The sequence below is a fragment of the Leiobunum rupestre genome, chromosome 6 (assembly GCF_980474605.1).
Source record: "Leiobunum rupestre chromosome 6, qqLeiRupe1.1.hap1, whole genome shotgun sequence".
Taxonomy (NCBI): Eukaryota; Metazoa; Arthropoda; class Arachnida; order Opiliones; family Sclerosomatidae; genus Leiobunum; species Leiobunum rupestre.
The window spans coordinates 5,038,997-5,060,377 of NC_143389.1; the positions used below are offsets into that span (position 1 = coordinate 5,038,997).

At 40.8% G+C, this 21,381-nt stretch overlaps 21 non-coding genes across 21 annotated transcripts; all 21 read left to right on the forward strand.

Moving 5' to 3' along the window:
* The first annotated feature begins 112 nt into the window (after positions 1-112).
* Positions 113-183, forward strand: TRNAG-GCC (transfer RNA glycine (anticodon GCC)). The gene has a single exon. It is a non-coding gene; the product is annotated as a tRNA-Gly (tRNA).
* Positions 184-317: 134 nt separating this feature from the next.
* Positions 318-388, forward strand: TRNAG-GCC (transfer RNA glycine (anticodon GCC)). Its single transcript has one exon. It is a non-coding gene; the product is annotated as a tRNA-Gly (tRNA).
* An 886-nt stretch (positions 389-1,274) lies between these two features.
* Positions 1,275-1,345, forward strand: TRNAG-GCC (transfer RNA glycine (anticodon GCC)). Its single transcript has one exon. It is a non-coding gene; the product is annotated as a tRNA-Gly (tRNA).
* A 497-nt stretch (positions 1,346-1,842) lies between these two features.
* On the forward strand, positions 1,843-1,913 carry TRNAG-GCC (transfer RNA glycine (anticodon GCC)). The gene has a single exon. It is a non-coding gene; the product is annotated as a tRNA-Gly (tRNA).
* Positions 1,914-3,139: 1,226 nt separating this feature from the next.
* TRNAG-GCC (transfer RNA glycine (anticodon GCC)) lies at positions 3,140-3,210 on the forward strand. Its single transcript has one exon. It is a non-coding gene; the product is annotated as a tRNA-Gly (tRNA).
* A 682-nt stretch (positions 3,211-3,892) lies between these two features.
* Positions 3,893-3,963, forward strand: TRNAG-GCC (transfer RNA glycine (anticodon GCC)). Its single transcript has one exon. It is a non-coding gene; the product is annotated as a tRNA-Gly (tRNA).
* A 497-nt stretch (positions 3,964-4,460) lies between these two features.
* Positions 4,461-4,531, forward strand: TRNAG-GCC (transfer RNA glycine (anticodon GCC)). The gene has a single exon. It is a non-coding gene; the product is annotated as a tRNA-Gly (tRNA).
* Positions 4,532-5,026: 495 nt separating this feature from the next.
* On the forward strand, positions 5,027-5,097 carry TRNAG-GCC (transfer RNA glycine (anticodon GCC)). Its single transcript has one exon. It is a non-coding gene; the product is annotated as a tRNA-Gly (tRNA).
* A 1,612-nt stretch (positions 5,098-6,709) lies between these two features.
* TRNAG-GCC (transfer RNA glycine (anticodon GCC)) lies at positions 6,710-6,780 on the forward strand. Its single transcript has one exon. It is a non-coding gene; the product is annotated as a tRNA-Gly (tRNA).
* A 496-nt stretch (positions 6,781-7,276) lies between these two features.
* On the forward strand, positions 7,277-7,347 carry TRNAG-GCC (transfer RNA glycine (anticodon GCC)). The gene has a single exon. It is a non-coding gene; the product is annotated as a tRNA-Gly (tRNA).
* Positions 7,348-8,025: 678 nt separating this feature from the next.
* Positions 8,026-8,096, forward strand: TRNAG-GCC (transfer RNA glycine (anticodon GCC)). The gene has a single exon. It is a non-coding gene; the product is annotated as a tRNA-Gly (tRNA).
* A 1,590-nt stretch (positions 8,097-9,686) lies between these two features.
* On the forward strand, positions 9,687-9,757 carry TRNAG-GCC (transfer RNA glycine (anticodon GCC)). Its single transcript has one exon. It is a non-coding gene; the product is annotated as a tRNA-Gly (tRNA).
* Positions 9,758-10,637: 880 nt separating this feature from the next.
* Positions 10,638-10,708, forward strand: TRNAG-GCC (transfer RNA glycine (anticodon GCC)). The gene has a single exon. It is a non-coding gene; the product is annotated as a tRNA-Gly (tRNA).
* A 312-nt stretch (positions 10,709-11,020) lies between these two features.
* TRNAG-GCC (transfer RNA glycine (anticodon GCC)) lies at positions 11,021-11,091 on the forward strand. Its single transcript has one exon. It is a non-coding gene; the product is annotated as a tRNA-Gly (tRNA).
* Positions 11,092-11,586: 495 nt separating this feature from the next.
* Positions 11,587-11,657, forward strand: TRNAG-GCC (transfer RNA glycine (anticodon GCC)). The gene has a single exon. It is a non-coding gene; the product is annotated as a tRNA-Gly (tRNA).
* A 1,588-nt stretch (positions 11,658-13,245) lies between these two features.
* TRNAG-GCC (transfer RNA glycine (anticodon GCC)) lies at positions 13,246-13,316 on the forward strand. The gene has a single exon. It is a non-coding gene; the product is annotated as a tRNA-Gly (tRNA).
* A 1,041-nt stretch (positions 13,317-14,357) lies between these two features.
* TRNAG-GCC (transfer RNA glycine (anticodon GCC)) lies at positions 14,358-14,428 on the forward strand. Its single transcript has one exon. It is a non-coding gene; the product is annotated as a tRNA-Gly (tRNA).
* A 1,406-nt stretch (positions 14,429-15,834) lies between these two features.
* Positions 15,835-15,905, forward strand: TRNAG-GCC (transfer RNA glycine (anticodon GCC)). Its single transcript has one exon. It is a non-coding gene; the product is annotated as a tRNA-Gly (tRNA).
* Positions 15,906-17,127: 1,222 nt separating this feature from the next.
* On the forward strand, positions 17,128-17,198 carry TRNAG-GCC (transfer RNA glycine (anticodon GCC)). Its single transcript has one exon. It is a non-coding gene; the product is annotated as a tRNA-Gly (tRNA).
* Positions 17,199-17,697: 499 nt separating this feature from the next.
* Positions 17,698-17,768, forward strand: TRNAG-GCC (transfer RNA glycine (anticodon GCC)). The gene has a single exon. It is a non-coding gene; the product is annotated as a tRNA-Gly (tRNA).
* Positions 17,769-20,459: 2,691 nt separating this feature from the next.
* Positions 20,460-20,530, forward strand: TRNAG-GCC (transfer RNA glycine (anticodon GCC)). The gene has a single exon. It is a non-coding gene; the product is annotated as a tRNA-Gly (tRNA).
* Positions 20,531-21,381: the final 851 nt, after the last annotated feature.

The window sequence follows — 21,381 nt, forward strand, 5'->3', positions numbered from 1 at the left end:
GCTATAACGAAATCGTTTAGGTAATAAGCCGTGTTTTTTTTCTTCCCGGGGTATTACGAACTCGTTTAAAATTCATTTTTGTCCTTTTACTAAATATATTACCGCGTAAAAAGCGTTGGTGCTTCAGTGGTAGAATACTCGCCTGCCACGCGGGTGACCCGGGTTCGAATCCCGGCCAACGCATTGGATTCTTTCACAAGAAGCTGCTATATCGAAATCGTTCAGATAAAAAACCGCGTTTTTTTTCTTCCCGGGGTATTACGAACTCGTTTAAAAATCATTTTTGTCCTTTTACTAAATATATAACTGCGTAAAAAGCGTTGGTAGTTCAGTGGTAGAATACTCGCCTGCCACGCGGGTGACCCGGGTTCAATTCCCGGCCAACGCATTCGATTCTTTCGCAAGAAGCTGCTATAACGAAATTGTTAAGATAAAAAGAGGCATTTTTTTTCTTCCCGGGTCATTACGAACTCGTTTACAAATTTTTTTGTCCTTTTACTAAATACAAAACCGCGTAACAAGAGTTGGTGGTTCAGTGATAGAATACTCGCCTGCCACGTGGGTGACCCGGGTTCGATTCCCGGCCAACGCATTGGATTTTTTCACAAGAAGCTGCTATAACGAAATCGTTAAGATAAAAAACCGCGTTTTTTTTCTTCCCGGGGTATTACGAACTCGTTTAAAAATCATTTTTGTCCTTTTACTAAATATATAACCGCGTAACAAGCGTTGGTGGTTCAGTGGTAAAATACTCGCCTGCCACGCGGGTAACGCATTGGATTCTTTCACAAGAAGCTGCTATAACGAAATCGTTAAGATAAAAAGCCGCGTTTTGTTCTTCCCGGGTTATTACGAACTCGTTTAAAAATCATTTTTGTCCTTTTACTAAATATATAACCGCGTAACAAGCGTTGGTGGTTCAGTGGTAGAATACTCGCCTGCCACGCGGGTGACGCATTGGATTCTTACACAAGAAGCTGCTATTACGAAATCGTTAAGATAAAAAGCCGCGTTTTTTTCTTCCCGGGGTATTACGAACTCGTTTAAAAATCATTTTTGTCCTTTTACTAAATATATAACCGCGAAAAAAGCGTTGGTGGTTCAGTGGTAGAATACTCGCCTGCCACGCAGGTGACGCATTGGATTCTTTCACAAGAAGCTGCGATAAAGAAATCGTTAAGATAAAAAGCCGCGTTTTTTTTTCTTCCCGGGGTATTACGAACTCGTTTAAAAATTATTTTTGTCCTTTTACTAAATATATAACCGTGTAACAAGCGTTGGTGGTTCAGTGGTTGAATACTCGCCTGCCACGCGGGTGACCCGGGTCCGATTCCCGGCCAACGCATTGGATTCTTTCACAAGAAGCTGCTATAACGAAATCGTTAAGATTAAAAGCCGCGTTTTTTTCTTCGCGGGTTATTACGAACTCGTTTAAAAATCATTTTTGTCCTTTTACTAAATATATAACCGCGTAAAAAGCGTTGGTGGTTCAGTGGTAGAATACTCGCCTGCCACGCGGGTTACGCATTGGATTATTTCACCAGAAGCTGCTATAAAAAAATCGTTAAGATAAAAAGCCGCGTTTTTTTTTCTTCCCGGGGTATTACGAACTTGTTTAAAAATCATTTTTGTCCTTTTACTAAATATATAACCGCGTAACAAGCGTTGGTGGTTCCGTGGTAGAATACTCGCCTGCCACGCGGGTGACGCATTGGATTCTTTCACAAGAAGCCGCGATAAAGAAATCGTTAAGATAAAAAGCCGCGTTTTTTTTCCCAGGGTATTACGAACTCGTTTAAAAATTATTTTTGTCCTTTTACTAAATATATGACCGCGTAACAAGCGTTGGTGGTTCAGTGGTAGAATATTCGCCTGCCACGCGGGTGACCCGGGTCCGATTCCCGGCCAACGCATTGGATTCTTTCACAAGAAGCTGCTATAACGAAATCGTTAAGATAAAAAGACGCGTTTTTTTCTTCCCGGGGTATAACGAACTCGTTTAAAAATCATTTTTGTCCTTTTACTAAATATATAACCGCGTATCAAGCGTTGGTGGTTCAGTGGTAAAATACTCGCCTGCCACGTGGTTGACGCATTGGATTCTTTCACAAGAAGCTGCTATAACGAAATCGTTAAGATAAAAAGCCGCGTTTTTTCTTCCCGGGTTATTACGAATTCGTTTAAAAATCATTTTTGTCCTTTTACTAAATATATAACCGCGTAACAAGCGTTGGTGGTTCAGTGGTAGAATACTCGCCTGCCACGCGGGTGACGCATTGGAATCTTACACAAGAAGCTGCTATAACGAAATCGTTAAGATACAAAGCCGCGTTTTTTCCTTCCCGGGGTATAACGAACTCGTTTAAAAATCATTTTTGTCCTTTTACTAAATATATAACCGCGTATCAAGCGTTGGTGGTTCAGTGGTAAAACACTCGCCTGCCACGCGGGTGACGCATTGGATTCTTTCACAAGAAGCTGCTATAACGAAATCGTTAAGATAAAAAGCCGCGTTTTTTTCTTCCCGGGTTATTACGAATTCGTTTAAAAATCATTTTTGTCCTTTTACTAAATATATAACCGCGTAACAAGCGTTGGTGGTTCAGTGGTAGAATACTTGCCTGCCACGCGGGTGACGCATTGGATTCTTACACAAGAAGCTGCTATAACGAAATCGTTAAGATACAAAGCCGCGTTTTTTTCTTCCCGGGTTATTACGAACTCGTTTAAAAATCATTTTGGTCCTTTTACTAAATATATAACCGCGTAACAAGCGTTGGTGGTTCCGTGGTAGAATACTCGCCTGCCACGTGGGTGACGCATTGGATTCTTACACAAGAAGCTGCTATTACGAAATCGTTAAGATAAAAAGCCGCGTTTTTTTCTTCCCGGGGTATTACGAACTCGTTTAAAAATCATTTTTGTCCTTTTACTGAATATATAACCGCGAAAAAAGCGTTGGTGGTTCAGTGGTAGAATACTCGCCTGCCACGCGGGTGACGCATTGGATTCTTTCACAAGAAGATGCGATAAAGAAATCGTTAAGATAAAAAGCCGCGTTTTTTTTTCTTCCCGGGGTATTACGAACTCGTTTAAAAATTATTTTTGTCCTTTTACTAAATATATAACCGTGTAACAAGCGTTGGTGGTTCAGTGGTAGAATACGCGCCTGCCACGCGGGTGAACCGGGTTCGATTCCCGGCCAACGCATTGGATTCTTACACAAGAAGCTGCTATAACGAAATCGTCAAGATAAAAAACCGCGTTTTTCTTCTGCCCGGGGTATTACGAACTCGTTAAAAAATCATTTTTGTCCTTTTACTAAATATATAACGGCGAAACAAGCGTTGGTGGTTCAGTGGTAAAATACTCGCCTGTCACGCGGGTGACGCATTGGATTCTTTCACAAGAAGCTGCTATAACGAAATCGTTAAGATAAAAAGCCGCGTTTTGTTCTTCCCGGGTTATTACGAACTCGTTTAAAAATCATTTTTGTCCTTTTACTAAATATATAACCGCGTAACAAGCGTTGGTGGTTCAGTGGTAGAATACTCGCCTGCCACGCGGGTGACGCATTGGATTCTTACACAAGAAGCTGCTATTACGAAATCGTTAAGATAAAAAGCCGCGTTTTTTTCTTCCCGGGGTATTACGAACTCGTTTAAAAATCATTTTTGTCCTTTTACTAAATATATAACCGCGAAAAAAGCGTTGGTGGTTCAGTGGTAGAATACTCGCCTGCCACGCGGGTGACGCATTGGATTCTTTCACAAGAAGCTGCGATAAAGAAATCGTTAAGATAAAAAGCCGCGTTTTTTTTTCTTCCCGGGGTATTACGAACTCGTTTAAAAATTATTTTTGTCCTTTTACTAAATATATAACCGTGTAACAAGCGTTGGTGGTTCAGTGGTAGAATACTCGCCTGCCACGCGGGTGACCCGGGTCCGATTCCCGGCCAACGCATTGGATTCTTTCACAAGAAGCTGCTATAACGAAATCGTTAAGATTAAAAGCCGCGTTTTTTTCTTCGCGGGTTATTACGAACTCGTTTAAAAATCATTTTTGTCCTTTTACTAAATATATAACCGCGTAAAAAGCGTTGGTGGTTCAGTGGTAGAATACTCGCCTGCCACGCGGGTTACGCATTGGATTATTTCACCAGAAGCTGCTATAAAGAAATCGTTAAGATAAAAAGCCGCGTTTTTTTTTCTTCCCGGGGTATTACGAACTTGTTTAAAAATCATTTTTGTCCTTTTACTAAATATATAACCGCGTAACAAGCGTTGGTGGTTCCGTGGTAGAATACTCGCCTGCCACGCGGGTGACGCATTGGATTCTTTCACAAGAAGCTGCGATAAAGAAATCGTTAAGATAAAAAGCCACGTTTTTTTCCCCAGGGTATTACGAACTCGTTTAAAAATTATTTTTGTCCTTTTACTAAATATATGACCGCGTAACAAGCGTTGGTGGTTCAGTGGTAGAATACTCGCCTGCCACGCGGGTGACCCGGGTCCGATTCCCGGCCAACGCATTGGATTCTTTCACAAGAAGCTGCTATAACGAAATCGTTAAGATAAAAAGCCGCGTTTTTTTCTTCCCGGGGTATAACGAACTCGTTTAAAAATCATTTTTGTCCTTTTACTAAATATATAACCGCGTATCAAGCGTTGGTGGTTCAGTGGTAAAATACTCGCCTGCCACGTGGGTGACGCATTGGATTCTTTCACAAGAAGCTGCTATAACGAAATCGTTAAGATAAAAAGCCGCGTTTTTTTCTTCCCGAGTTATTACGAATTCGTTTAAAAATCATTTTTGTCCTTTTACTAAATATATAACCGCGTAACAAGCGTTGGTGGTTCAGTGGTAGAATACTCGCCTGCCACGCGGGTGACGCATTGGATTCTTTCACACGAAGCTGCGATAAAGAAATCGTTAAGATAAAAAGCCGCGTTTTTTTCCCCAGGGTATTACGAACTCGTTTAAAAATTATTTTTGTCCTTTTACTAAATATATGACCGCGTAACAAGCGTTGGTGGTTCAGTGGTAGAATACTCGCCTGCCACGCGGGTGACCCGGGTCCAATTCCCGGCCAACGCATTGGATTCTTTCACAAGAAGCTGCTATAACGAAATCGTTAAGATAAAAAGCCGCGTTTTTTTCTTCCCAGGGTATTACGAATTCGTTTAAAAATCATTTTTATCCTTTTACTAAATATATAACCGCGTATCAAGCGTTGGTGGTTCAGTGGTAAAATACTCGCCTGCCACGCGGGTGACGCATTGGATTCTTACACAAAAAGCTGCTATAACGAAATCGTTAAGATACAAAGCCGCGTTTTTTCTTCCCGGGTTATTACGAACTCGTTTAAAAATCATTTTGGTCCTTTTACTAAATATATAACCGCGTAACAAGCGTTGGTGGTTCCGTGGTAGAATACTCGCCTGCCACGCCGGTGACCCGGGTCCGATTCCCGGCCAACGCATTGGATTCTTTCACAAGAAGCTGCTATAACGAAATCGTTAAGATAAAAAGCCGCGTTTTTTTCTTCCCGGGGTATAACGAACTCGTTTAAAAATCATTTTTGTCCTTTTACTAAATATATAACCGCGTATCAAGCGTTGGTGGTTCAGTGGTAAAATACTCGCCTGCCACGTGGGTGACGCATTGGATTCTTTCACAAGAAGCTGCTATAACGAAATCGTTAAGATAAAAAGCCGCGTTTTTTTCTTCCCGGGTTATTACGAATTCGTTTAAAAATAATTTTTGTCCTTTTACTAAATATATAACCGCGTAACAAGCGTTGGTGGTTCAGTGGTAGAATACTCGCCTGCCACGCGGGTGACGCATTGGATTCTTACACAAGAAGCTGCTATAACGAAATCGTTAAGATACAAAGCCGCGTTTTTTCCTTCCCGGGGTATAACGAACTCGTTTAAAAATCATTTTTGTCCTTTTACTAAATATATAACCGCGTATCAAGCGTTGGTGGTTCAGTGGTAAAACACTCGCCTGCCACGCGGGTGACGCATTGGATTCTTTCACAAGAAGCTGCTATAACGAAATCGTTAAGATAAAAAGCCGCGTTTTTTTCTTCCCGGGTTATTACGAATTCGTTTAAAAATCATTTTTGTCCTTTTACTAAATATATAACCGCGTAACAAGCGTTGGTGGTTCAGTGGTAGAATACTTGCCTGCCACGCGGGTGACGCATTGGATTCTTACACAAGAAGCTGCTATAACGAAATCGTTAAGATACAAAGCCGCGTTTTTTTCTTCCCGGGTTATTACGAACTCGTTTAAAAATCATTTTGGTCCTTTTACTAAATATATAACCGCGTAACAAGCGTTGGTGGTTCCGTGGTAGAATACTCGCCTGCCACGTGGGTGACGCATTGGATTCTTACACAAGAAGCTGCTATTACGAAATCGTTAAGATAAAAAGCCGCGTTTTTTTCTTCCCGGGGTATTACGAACTCGTTTAAAAATCATTTTTGTCCTTTTACTGAATATATAACCGCGAAAAAAGCGTTGGTGGTTCAGTGGTAGAATACTCGCCTGCCACGCGGGTGACGCATTGGATTCTTTCACAAGAAGCTGCGATAAAGAAATCGTTAAGATAAAAAGCCGCGTTTTTTTTTCTTCCCGGGGTATTACGAACTCGTTTAAAAATTATTTTTGTCCTTTTACTAAATATATAACCGTGTAACAAGCGTTGGTGGTTCAGTGGTAGAATACTCGCCTGCCACGCGGGTGACCCGGGTCCGATTCCCGGCCAACGCATTGGATTCTTTCACAAGAAGCTGCTATAACGAAATCGTTAAGATTAAAAGCCGCGTTTTTTTCTTCGCGGGTTATTACGAACTCGTTTAAAAATCATTTTTGTCCTTTTACTAAATATATAACCGCGTAACAAGCGTTGGTGGTTCAGTGGTAGAATACTCGCCTGCCACGCGGGTTACGCATTGGATTATTTCACAAGAAGCTGCTATAAAGAAATCGTTAAGATAAAAAGCCGCGTTTTTTTTTCTTCCCGGGGTATTACGAACTTGTTTAAAAATCATTTTTGTCCTTTTACTAAATATATATCCTCGTAACAAGCGTTGGTGGTTCCGTGGTAGAATACTCGCCTGCCACGCGGGTGACGCATTGGATTCTTTCACAAGAAGCTGCGATAAAGAAATCGTTAAGATAAAAAGCCGCGTTTTTTTTCCCAGGGTATTACGAACTCGTTTAAAAATTATTTTTTCCTTTTACTTAATATATGACCGCGTAACAAGCGTTGGTGGTTCAGTGGTAGAATACTCGCCTGCCACGCGGGTGACCCGGGTCCGATTCCCGGCCAACGCATTGGATTCTCTCACAAGAAGCTGCTATAACGAAATCGTTAAGATAAAAAGCCGCGTTTTTTTCTTCCCGGGGTATAACGAACTCGTTTAAAAATCATTTTTGTCCTTTTACTAAATATATAACCGCGTATCAAGCGTTGGTGGTTCAGTGGTAAAAAACTCGCCTGCCACGCGGGTGACGCATTGGATTCTTTCACAAGAAGCTGCTATAACGAAATCGTTAAGATAAAAAGCCGCGTTTTTTTCTTCCCGGGTTATTACGAATTCGTTTAAAAATCATTTTTGTCCTTTTACTAAATATATAACCGCGTAACAAGCGTTGGTGGTTCAGTGGTAGAATACTCGCCTGCCACGCGGGTTACGCATTGGATTATTTCACAAGAAGCTGCTATAAAGAAATCGTTAAGATAAAAAGCCGCGTTTTTTTTTCTTCCCGGGGTATTACGAACTTGTTTAAAAATCATTTTTGTCCTTTTACTAAATATATATCCTCGTAACAAGCGTTGGTGGTTCCGTGGTAGAATACTCGCCTGCCACGCGGGTGACGCATTGGATTCTTTCACAAGAAGCTGCGATAAAGAAATCGTTAAGATAAAAAGCCGCGTTTTTTTCCCCAGGGTATTACGAACTCGTTTAAAAATTATTTTTTCCTTTTACTTAATATATGACCGCGTAACAAGCGTTGGTGGTTCAGTGGTAGAATACTCGCCTGCCACGCGGGTGACCCGGGTCCGATTCCCGGCCAACGCATTGGATTCTCTCACAAGAAGCTGCTATAACGAAATCGTTAAGATAAAAAGCCGCGTTTTTTTCTTCCCGGGGTATAACGAACTCGTTTAAAAATCATTTTTGTCCTTTTACTAAATATATAACCGCGTATCAAGCGTTGGTGGTTCAGTGGTAAAATACTCGCCTGCCACGCGGGTGACGCATTGGATTCTTTCACAAGAAGCTGCTATAACGAAATCGTTAAGATAAAAAGCCGCGTTTTTTTCTTCCCGGGTTATTACGAATTCGTTTAAAAATCATTTTTGTCCTTTTACTAAATATATAACCGCGTAACAAGCGTTTGTGGTTCAGTGGTAGAATACTCGCCTGCCACGCGGGTGACGCATTGGATTCTTACACAAGAAGCTGCTATAACGAAATCGTTAAGATACAAAGCCGCGTTTTTTCTTCCCGGGTTATTACGAACTCGTTTAAAAATCATTTTGGTCCTTTTACTAAATATATAACCGCGTAACAAGCGTTGGTGGTTCCGTGGTAGAATACTCGCCTGCCACGCGGGTGACGCATTGGATTCTTACACAAGAAGCTGCTATAACGAAACCGTTAAGATAAAAAGCCGCGTTTTTTTCTTCGCGGGTTATTACGAACTCGTTTAAAAATCATTTTTGTCCTTTTACTAAATATATAACCGCGTAACAAACGTTGGTGGTTCAATGGTAAAATACTCGCCTGCCACGTGGGTTACGCATTGGATTCTTTCACAAGAAGCTGCTATAAAGTAATCGTTAAGATAAAAAGCCGCGTTTTTTTTTCTTCCCGGGGTATTACGAACTTGTTTAAAAATCATTTTTTTCCTTTTACTAAATATATAACCGCGTAACAAGCGTTGGTGGTTCCGTGGTAGAATACTCGCCTGCCACGCGGGTGACGCATTGGATTCTTTCACAAGAAGCTGCTATAACGAAATCGTTAAGATAAAAAGCCGCGTTTTTTTCTTCCCAGGGTATTACGAATTCGTTTAAAAATCATTTTTGTCCTTTTACTAAATTTATAACCGCGTAACAAGCGTTGGTGGTTCCGTGGTAAAATACTCGCCTGCCACGCGGGTGACGCATTGGATTCTTACACAAGAAGCTGCTATAACGAAATCGTTAAGATAAAAAGCCGCGTTATTTTCTTCCCGGGTTATTACGAATTCGTTTAAAAATCATTTTTGTCCTTTTACTAAATATATAATCGCGTATCAAGCGTTGGTGGTTCAATGGTAAAATACTCGCCTGCCACGTGGGTTACGCATTGGATTCTTTCACAAGAAGCTGCTATAAAGTAATCGTTAAGATAAAAAGCCGCGTTTTTTTTTCTTCCCGGGGTATTACGAACTTGTTTAAAAATCATTTTTTTCCTTTTACTAAATATATAACCGCGTAACAAGCGTTGGTGGTTCCGTGGTAGAATACTCGCCTGCCACGCGGGTGACGCATTGGATTCTTTCACAAGAAGCTGCGATAAAGAAATCGTTAAGATAAAAAGCCGCGTTTTTTTTCCCAGGGTATTACGAACTCGTTTAAAAATTATTTTTGTCCTTTTACTAAATATATGACCGCGTAACAAGCGTTGGTGGTTCAGTGGTAGAATACTCGCCTGCCACGCGGGTGACCCGGGTCCGATTCCCGGCCAACGCATTGGATTCTTTCACAAGAAGCTGCTATAACGAAATCGTCAAGATAAAAAGCCGCGTTTTTTTCTTCCCAGGGTATTACGAATTCGTTTAAAAATCATTTTTGTCCTTTTACTAAATATATAACCGCGTATCAAGCGTTGGTGGTTCAGTGGTAAAATACTCGCCTGCCACGCGGGTGACGCATTGGATTCTTTCACAAGAAGCTGCTATAACGAAATCGTTAAGATAAAAAGCCGCGTTATTTTCTTCCCGGGTTATTACGAATTCGTTTAATAATCATTTTTGTCCTTTTACTAAATATATAACCGCGTAACAAGCGTTGGTGGTTCAGTGGTAGAATACTCGCCTGCCACGCGGGTGACGCATTGGATTCTTACACAAGAAGCTGCTATAACGAAATCGTTAAAATACATAGCCGCGTTTTTTTCTTCCCGGGTTATTACGAACTCGTTTAAAAATCATTTTTGTCCTTTTACTAAATATATAACCGCGTAACAAGCGTTGGTGGTTCAGTGGTAGAATACTCGCCTGCCACGCGGGTGACGCATTGGATTCTTACAGAAAAAGCTGCTATAACGAAACCGTTAAGATAAAAAGCCGCGTTTTTTTCTTCGCGGGTTATTACGAACTCGTTTAAAAATCATTTTTGTCCTTTTAATAAATATATAACCGCGTAACAAGCGTTGGTGTTTCAGTGGTAGAGTACTCGCCTGCCACGCGGGTGACCCGGGTTCGATTCCCGGCCAACCCATTGGATTCTTTCACAAGAAGCTGCTATAACGAAACCGTTAAGAAAAAAAGCCGCGTTTTTTTTCCCAGGGTATTTCGAACTCGTTTAAAAATTATTTTTTCCTTTTACTTAATATATGACCGCGTAACAAGCGTTGGTGGTTCAGTGGTAGAATACTCGCCTGCCACGCGGGTGACCCGGGTCCGATTCCCGGCCAACGCATTGGATTCTTTCACAAGAAGCTGCTATAACGAAATCGTTAAGATAAAAAACCCTTTTTTTTCTTCCCGGGGTATTACGAATTCGTTTAAAAATCATTTTTGTCCTTTTACTAAATATATAACCGCGTAACAAGCGTTGGTGGTTCAGTGGTAGAATACTCGCCTGCCACGCGGGTGACGCATTGGATTCTTTCACAAGAAGCTGCGATAAAGAAATCGTTAAGATAAAAAGCCGCGTTTTTTTTCCCAGGGTATTACGAACTCGTTTAAAAATTATTTTTGTCCTTTTACTAAATATATGACCGCGTAACAAGCGTTGGTGGTTCAGTGGTAGAATACTCGCCTGCCACGCGGGTGACCCGGGTCCGATTCCCGGCCAACGCATTGGATTCTTTCACAAGAAGCTGCTATAACGAAATCGTTAAGATAAAAAACCCCGTTTTTTTCTTCCCGGGGTATTACGAATTCGTTTAAAAATCATTTTTGTCCTTTTACTAAATATATAACCGCGTAAAAAGCGTTGGTGGTTCAGTGGTAGAATACTCGCCTGCCACGCGGGTGACGCATTAGATTCTTACACAAGAAGATGCTATAACGAAATCGTTAAGATACAAAGCCGCGTTTTTTTCTTCCCAGGGTATTACGAACTCGTTTAAAAATTATTTTTGTCCTTTTACTAAATATATGACCGCGTAACAAGCGTTGGTGGTTCCGTGGTAGAATACTCGCCTGCCACGCGGGTGACGCATTGGATTCTTTCACAAGAAGCTGCGATAAAGAAATCGTTAAGATAAAAAGCCGCGTTTTTTTTCCCAGGGTATTACGAACTCGTTTAAAAATTATTTTTGTCCTTTTACTAAATATATGACCGCGTAACAAGCGTTGGTGGTTCAGTGGTAGAATACTCGCCTGCCACGCGGGTGACCCGGGTCCGATTCCCGGCCAACGCATTGAATTCTTTCACAAGAAGCTGCTATAACGAAATCGTTAAGATAAAAAACCCCGTTTTTTTCTTCCCGGGGTATTACGAATTCGTTTAAAAATCATTTTTGTCCTTTTACTAAATATATAACCGCGTAAAAAGCGTTGGTGGTTCAGTGGTAGAATACTCGCCTGCCACGCGGGTGACGCATTGGATTCTTACACAAGAAGATGCTATAACGAAATCGTTAAGATAAAAAGCCGCGTTTTTTTCTTCCCGGGTTATTACGAACTCGTTTAAAAATCATTTTTGTCATTTTACTAAATATATAACCGCGTAACAAGCGTTGGTGGTTCAGTGGTAGAATACTCGCCTGCCACGCGGGTGACGCATTGGATTCTTACACAAGAAGCTGCTATAACGAAACCGTTAAGATAAAAAGCCGCGTTTTTTTCTTCGCGGGTTATTACGAACTCGTTTAAAAATAATTTTTGTCCTTTTACTAAATATATAACCGCGTAACAAGCGTTGGTGGTTTAGTGGTAGAATACTCGCCTGCCACGCGGGTGACTCATTGGATTCTTACACAAGAAGCTGCTATAACGAAACCGTTAAGATAAAACGCCGCGTTTTTTTCTTCGCGGGTTATGACGAACTCGTTTAAAAATCATTTTTGTCCTTTTAATAAATATATAACCGCGTAACAAGCGTTGGTGGTTCAGTGGTAGAATACTCGCCTGCCACGCGGGTTACGCATTGGATTCTTTCACAAGAAGCTGCTATAAAAAAATCGTTAAGATAAAAAGCCGCGTTTTTTTCTTCCCGGGTTATTACAAACTAGTTTAAAAATCATTTTTGTCCTTTCACTAAATATATAACCGCGTAACAAGCGTTGGTGGTTCAGTGGTAGAATACTCGCCTGCCACGTGGGTGACGCATTGGATTCTTACACAAGAAGCTGCTATAACGAAATCGTTAAGATACAAAGCCGCTTTTTTTTCTTCCCGGGTTATTACGAACTCGTTTAAAAATCATTTTTGTCCTTTTACTAAATATATAACCGCGTAACAAGCGTTGGTGGTTCAGTGGTAGAATACTCGCCAGCCACGCGGGTGACGCATTGGATTCTTACACAAGAAGCTGCTATAACGAAACCGTTAAGATAAAAAGCCGCGTTTTTTTCTTCGCTTGTTATTACGAACTCGTTTAAAAATCATTTTTGTCCTTTTACTAAATATATAACCGCGTAACAAGCGTTGGTGGTTCAGTGGTAGAATACTCGCCTGCCACGCGGGTTACGCATTGGATTCTTTCACAAGAAGCTGCTATAAAGAAATCGTTAAGATAAAAAGCCGCGTTTTTTTTCTTCCCGGGGTATTACGAACTTGTTTAAAAATCATTTTTGTCCTTTTACTAAATATATAACCGCGTAACAAGCGTTGGTGGTTCCGTGGTAGAATACTCGCCTGCCACGCGGGTGACGCATTGGATTCTTTCACAAGAAGCTGCGATAAAGAAATCGTTAAGATAAAAAGCCGCGTTTTTTTTCCCAGGGTATTACGAACTCGTTTAAAAATTATTTTTGTCCTTTTACTAAATATATAACCGCGTAACAAGCGTTGGTGGTTCAGTGGTAGAATACTCGCCTGCCACGCGGGTGACCCGGGTCCGATTCCCGGCCAACGCATTGGATTCTTTCACAAGAAGCTGCTATAACGAAATCGTTAAGATAAAAAACCCCGTTTTTTTCTTCCCGGGGTATTACGAATTCGTTTAAAAATCATTTTTGTCCTTTTACTAAATATATAACCGCGTAAAAAGCGTTGGTGGTTCAGTGGTAGAATACTCGCCTGCCACGCGGGTGACGCATTGGATTCTTACACAAGAAGATGCTATAACGAAATCGTTAAGATACAAAGCCGCGTTTTTTTCTTCCCGGGTTATTACGAACTCGTTTAAAAATCATTTTTGTCATTTTACTAAATATATAACCGCGTAACAAGCGTTGGTGGTTCAGTGGTAGAATACTCGCCTGCCACGCGGGTGACGCATTGGATTCTTACACAAGAAGCTGCTATAACGAAACCGTTAAGATAAAAAGCCGCGTTTTTTTCTTCGCGGGTTATTACGAACTCGTTTAAAAATAATTTTTGTCCTTTTACTACATATATAACCGCGTAACAAGCGTTGGTGGTTCAGTGGTAGAATACTCGCCTGCCACGCGGGTTACGCATTGGATTCTTTCACAAGAAGCTGCTATAAAAAAATCGTTAAGATAAAAAGCCGCGTTTTTTTCTTCCCGGGTTATTACGAACTCGTTTAAAAATCATTTTTGTCCTTTCACTAAATATATAACCGCGTAACAAGCGTTGGTGGTTCAGTGGTAGAATACTCGCCTGCCACGTGGGTGACGCATTGGATTCTTACACAAGAAGCTGCTATAACGAAATCGTTAAGATACAAAGCCGCGTTTTTTTCTTCCCGGGTTATTACGAACTCGTTTAAAAATCATTTTTGTCCTTTTACTAAATATATAACCGCGTAACAAGCGTTGGTGGTTCCGTGGTAGAATACTCGCCTGCCACGCGGGTGACGCATTGGATTCTTTCACAAGAAGCTGCGATAAAGAAATCGTTAAGATAAAAAGCCGCGTTTTTTTTCCCAGGGTATTACGAACTCGTTTAAAAATTATTTTTGTCCTTTTACTAAATATATGACCGCGTAACAAGCGTTGGTGGTTCAGTGGTAGAATACTCGCCTGCCACGCGGGTGACCCGGGTCCGATTCCCGGCCAACGCATTGGATTCTTTCACAAGAAGCTGCTATAACGAAATCGTTAAGATAAAAAACCCCGTTTTTTTCTTCCCGGGGTATTACGAATTCGTTTAAAAATCATTTTTGTCCTTTTACTAAATATATAACCGCGTAAAAAGCGTTGGTGGTTCAGTGGTAGAATACTCGCCTGCCACGCGGGTGACGCATTGGATTCTTACACAAGAAGATGCTATAACGAAATCGTTAAGATACAAAGCCGCGTTTTTTTCTTCCCGGGTTATTACGAACTCGTTTAAAAATCATTTTTGTCATTTTACTAAATATATAACCGCGTAACAAGCGTTGGTGGTTCAGTGGTAGAATACTCGCCTGCCACGCGGGTGACGCATTGGATTCTTACACAAGAAGCTGCTATAACGAAACCGTTAAGATAAAAAGCCGCGTTTATTTCTTCGCGGGTTATTACGAACTCGTTTAAAAATAATTTTTGTCCTTTTACTACATATATAACCGCGTAACAAGCGTTGGTGGTTCAGTGGTAGAATATTCGCCTGCCACGCGGGTTACGCATTGGATTCTTTCACAAGAAGCTGCTATAAAAAAATCGTTAAGATAAAAAGCCGCGTTTTTTTCTTCCCGGGTTATTACGAACTCGTTTAAAAATCATTTTTGTCCTTTCACTAAATATATAACCGCGTAACAAGCGTTGGTGGTTCAGTGGTAGAATACTCGCCTGCCACGTGGGTGACGCATTGGATTCTTACACAAGAAGCTGCTATAACGAAATCGTTAAGATACAAAGCCGCGTTTTTTTCTTCCCGGGTTATTACGAACTCGTTTAAAAATCATTTTTGTCCTTTTACTAAATATATAACCGCGTAACAAGCGTTGGTGGTTCAGTGGTAGAATACTCGCCAGCCACGCGGGTGACGCATTGGATTCTTACACAAGAAGCTGCTATAACGAAACCGTTAAGATAAAAAGCCGCGTTTTTTTCTTCGCGGGTTATTACGAACTCGTTTAAAAATCATTTTTGTCCTTTTACTAAATATATAACCGCGTAACAAGCGTTGGTGGTTCAGTGGTAGAATACTCGCCTGCCACGCGGGTTACGCATTGGATTCTTTCACAAGAAGCTGCTATAAAGAAATCGTTAAGATAAAAAGCCGCGTTTTTTTTCTTCCCGGGGTATTACGAACTTGTTTAAAAATCATTTTTGTCCTTTTACTAAATATATAACCGCGTAACAAGCGTTGGTGGTTCCGTGGTAGAATACTCGCCTGCCACGCGGGTGACGCATTGGATTCTTTCACAAGAAGCTGCGATAAAGAAATCGTTAAGATAAAAAGCCGCGTTTTTTTTCCCAGGGTATTACGAACTCGTTTAAAAATTATTTTTGTCCTTTTACTAAATATATGACCGCGTAACAAGCGTTGGTGGTTCAGTGGTAGAATACTCGCCTGCCACGCGGGTGACCCGGGTCCGATTCCCGGCCAACGCATTGGATTCTTTCACAAGAAGCTGCTATAACGAAATCGTTAAGATAAAAAACCCCGTTTTTTTCTTCCCGGGGTATTACGAATTCGTTTAAAAATCATTTTTGTCCTTTTACTAAATATATAACCGCGTAACAAGCGTTGGTGGTTCAGTGGTAGAATACTCGCCTGCCACGCGGGTGACGCATTGGATTCTTACGCAAGAAGCTGCTATAACGAAACCGTTAACATAAAAAGCCGCGTTTTTTTCTTCGCGGGTTATTACGAACTCGTTTAAAAATCATTTTTGTCTTTTTAATAAATATATAACCGCGTAACAAGCGTTGGTGGTTCAGTGGTAGAATACTCGCCTGCCACGCGGGTGACGCATTAGATTCTTACACAAGAAGCTGCTATAACGAAATCGTTAAGATTAAACTCCGCGTTTTTTTCTTCCCGGGGTATTACGAACTGGTTTAAAAATCATTTTTGTCCTTTTACTAAATATATAACCGCGTAACAAACGTTGGTGGTTCAGTGGTAGAATACTCGCCTGCCACGCGGATGACGCATTGGATTCTTTCACAAGAAGCTGCGATAAAGAAATCGTTAATATAAAAAGCCGCGTTTTTTTCCCGGGGTATTACGAACTCGTTTAAAAATCATTTTTGTCCTTTTACTAAATATATAACCGCGTAACAAGCGTTGGTGGTTCAGTGGTAGAATACTCGCCTGCCACGCGGGTGACGCATTGGATTCTTACACAAGAAGCTGCTATAACGAAACCGTTAAGATAAAAAGCCGCGTTTTTTTCTTCGCGGGTTATTACGAACTCGTTTAAAAATCATTTTTGTCCTTTTAATAAATATATAACCGCGTAACAAGCGTTGGTGGTTCAGTGGTAGAATACTCGCCTGCCACGCGGGTTACGCATTGGATTCTTTCACAAGAAGCTGCTATAAAGAAATCGTTAAGATAAAAAGCCGCGTTTTTTTTTCTTCCCGGGGTATTACGAACTTGTTTAAAAATCATTTTTGTCCTTTTACTAAATATATAACCGCGTAACAAGCGTTGGTGGTTCCGTGGTAGAATACTCGCCTGCCACGCGGGTGACGCATTGGATTCTTTCACAAGAAGCTGCGATAAAGAAATCGTTAAGATAAAAAGCCGCGTTTTTTTTCCCAGGGTATTACGAACTCGTTTAAAAATTATTTTTGTCCTTTTACTAAATATATGACCGCGTAACAAGCGTTGGTGGTTCAGTGGTAGAATACTCGCCTGCCACGCGGGTGACCCGGGTCCGATTCCCGGCCAACGCATTGGATTCTTTCACAAGAAGCTGCTATAACGAAATCGTTAAGATAAAAAACCCCGTTTTTTTCTTCCCGGGGTATTACGAATTCGTTTAAAAATCATTTTTGTCCTTTTACTAAATATATAACCGCGTAACAAGCGTTGGTGGTTCAGTGGTAGAATACTCGCCTGCCACGCGGGTGACGCATTGGATTCTTACACAAGAAGCTGCTTTAACGAAATCGTTAAGATACAAAGCCGCGTTTTTTTCTTCCCGGGTTATTACGAACTCGTTTAAAAATCATTTTTGTCCTTTTACTAAATATATAACCGCGTAACAAGCGTTGGTGGTTCAGTGGTAGAATACTCGCCTGCCACGCGGGTGACGCATTGGATTCTTACACAAGAAGCTGCTATAACGAAATCGTTAAGATAAAAAGCCGCGTTTTTTTTTCTTCCCGGGGTAATACGAACTTGTTTAAAAATCATTTTTGTCCTTTTACTAAATATATAACCGCGTAACAAGCGTTGGTGGTTCAGTGGTAGAATACTCGCCTGCCACGCGGGTGACCCGGGTTCGATTCCCGGCCAACGCATTGGATTTTTTCACAAGAAGCTGCTATAACGAAATCGTCAAGATAAAAAACCGCGTTTTTTTTCTTCCCGGGGTATTACGAACTCGTTAAAAAATCATTTTTGTCCTTTTACTAAATATATAACCGCGTAACAAGCGTTGGTGGTTCAGTGGTAGAATACTAGCCTGCCACGTGGGTGACGCATTGGATTCTTACACAAGAAGCTGCTAAAACGAAATCGTTATGATAAAACTCCGCGTTTTTTTTCATCCCAGGGTATTACGTACTCGTTTAAAAATCATTTTTGTCCTTTTATTAAATTTATAACCGCGTAACAAGCGTTGGTGGTTCAGTGGTAGAATTTTCGTCTGCCACGCGTGTGACGCATTGGATTCTTACACAAGAAGCTGCTATAACGAAATCGTTAAGATAAAACTCCGCGTTTTTTTCTTCCCGGGGTATTACGAACTCGTTTAAAAATCATTTTTGTCCTTTTACTAAATATATAACCGCGTAACAAACGTTGGTGGTTCAGTGGTAGAATACTCGCCTGCCACGCGGATGACGCATTGGATTCTTTCACAAGAAGCTGCGATAAAGAAATCGTTAATTTAAAAAGCCGCGTTTTTTTCCCGCGGTATTACGAACTCGTTTAAAAATCATTTTTGTCCTTTTACTAAATATATAACCGCGTAACAAGCGTTGGTGGTTCAGTGGTAAAATACTCGCCTGCCACGCGGGTGACGCATTGGATTCTTACACAAGAAGCTGCTATAATGAAATCGTAAAGATAAAACTCCGCGTTTTTTTCTTCCCGGGGTATTACGAAGTCGTTTAAAAATCATTTTTGTCCTTTTACTAAATATATAACCGCGTAACAAGCGTTGGTGGTTCAGTGGTAGAATACTCGCCTGCCACGCGGGTGACGCATTGGATTCTTACACAAGAAGCTGCTATAACGAAACCGTTAAGATAAAAAGCCGCGTTTTTTTCTTCGCGGGTTATTACGAACTCGTTTAAAAATCATTTTTGTCCTTTTAATAAATATATAACCGCGTAACAAGCGTTGGTGGATCAGTGGTAGAATACTCGTCTGCCACGCGGGTTACGCATTGGATTCTTTCACAAGAAGCTGCTATAAAGAAATTGTTAAGATAAAAAGCTGCGTTTTTTTTTCTTCCCGGGGTATTACGAACTTGTTTAAAAATCATTTTTGTCCTTTTACTAAATATATAACCGCGTAACAAGCGTTGGTGGTTCAGTGGTAGAATACTCGCCTGCCACGCGGGTGACGCATTGGATTCTTACACAAGAAGCTGCTATAACAAAACCGTTAAGATAAAAAGCCGCTTTTTTTTTCTTCCCGGGGTATTACGAACTTGTTTAAAAATCATTTTTGTCCTTTTACTAAATATATAACCGCGTAACAAGCGTTTGTGGTTCCGTGGTAGAATACTCGCCTGCCACGCGGGTGACGCATTGGATTCTTTCACAAGAAGCTGCTATAAAGAAATCGTTAAGATAAAAAGCCGCGTTTTGTTTTCTTCCCGCAGTATTACGAACTCGTTTAAAAATCATTTTTGTCCTTTTATTAAATTTATAACCGCGTAACAAGCGTTGGTGGTTCAGTGGTAGAATTTTCGTCTGCCACGCGTGTGACGCATTGGATTCTTACACAAGAAGCTGCTATAACAAAATCGTTAAGATAAAACTCCGCGTTTTTTTCTTCCCGGGGTATTACGAACTCGTTTAAAAATCATTTTTGTCCTTTTACTAAATATATAACCGCGTAACAAACGTTGGTGGTTCAGTGGTAGAATACTCGCCTGCCACGCGGATGGCGCATTGGATTCTTTCACAAGAAGCTGCGATAAAGAAATCGTTAATATAAAAAGCCGCGTTTTGTTTTCTTCCCGCAGTATTACGAACTCGTTTAAAAATCATTTTTGTCCTTTTATTAAATTTATAACCGCGTAACAAGCGTTGGTGGTTCAGTGGTAGAATTTTCGTCTGCCACGCGTGTGACGCATTGGATTCTTACACAAGAAGCTGCTATAACGAAACCGTTAAGATAAAAAGCCGCGTTTTTTTCTTCGCGGGTTATTACGAACTCGTTTAAAAATCATTTTTGTCCTTTTAATAAATATATAACCGCGTAACAAGCGTTGGTGGTTCAGTGGTAGAATACTCGCCTGCCACGCGGGTTACGCATTGGATTCTTTCACAAGAAGCTGCTATAAAGAAATCGTTAAGATAAAAAGCCGCGTTTTTTTTTCTTCCCGGGGTATTACGAACTTGTTTAAAAATCATTTTTGTCCTTTTACTAAATATATAACCGCGTAACAAGCGTTGGTGGTTCAGTGGTAGAATACTCGCCTGCCACGCGGGTGACGCATTGGATTCTTACACAAGAAGCTGCTATAACGAAATCGTTAAGATACAAAGCCGCGTTTTTTTCTTCCCGGGTTATTACGAACTCGTTTAAAAATCATTTTTGTCCTTTTACTAAATATATAACCGCGTAACAAGCGTTGGTGGTTCAGTGGTAGAATACTCGCCTGCCACGCGGGTGACGCATTGGATTCTTACACAAGAAGCTGCTATAACGAAATCGTTAAGATAAAAAGCCGCGTTTTTTTTTCTTCCCGGGGTAATACGAACTTGTTTAAAAATCATTTTTGTCCTTTTACTAAATATATAACCGCGTAACAAGCGTTGGTGGTTCAGTGGTAGAATACTCGCCTGCCACGCGGGTGACCCGGGTTCGATTCCCGGCCAACGCATTGGAATTTTTCACAAGAAGCTGCTATAACGAAATCGTCAAGATAAAAAACCGCGTTTTTTTTCTTCCCGGGGTATTACGAACTCGTTAAAAAATCATTTTTGTCCTTTTACTAAATATATAACCGCGTAACAAGCGTTGGTGGTTCAGTGGTAGAATACTAGCCTGCCACGTGGGTGACGCATTGGATTCTTACACAAGAAGCTGCTAAAACGAAATCGTTATGATAAAACTCCGCGTTTTTTTTCATCCCAGGGTATTACGTACTCGTTTAAAAATCATTTTTGTCCTTTTATTAAATTTATAACCGCGTAACAAGCGTTGGTGGTTCAGTGGTAGAATTTTCGTCTGCCACGCGTGTGACGCATTGGATTCTTACACAAGAAGCTGCTATAACGAAATCGTTAAGATAAAACTCCGCGTTTTTTTCTTCCCGGGGTATTACTAACTCGTTTAAAAATCATTTTTGTCCTTTTACTAAATATATAACCGCGTAACAAACGTTGGTGGTTCAGTGGTAGAATACTCGCCTGCCACGCGGATGACGCATTGGATTCTTTCACAAGAAGCTGCGATAAAGAAATCGTTAATTTAAAAAGCCGCGTTTTTTTCCCGCGGTATTACGAACTCGTTTAAAAATCATTTTTGTCCTTTTACTAAATATATAACCGCGTAACAAGCGTTGGTGTTTCAGTGGTAAAATACTCGCCTGCCACGCGGGTGACGCATTGGATTCTTACACAAGAAGCTGCTATAATGAAATCGTAAAGATAAAACTCCGCGTTTTTTTCTTCCCGGGGTATTACGAAGTCGTTTAAAAATCATTTTTGTCCTTTTACTAAATATATAACC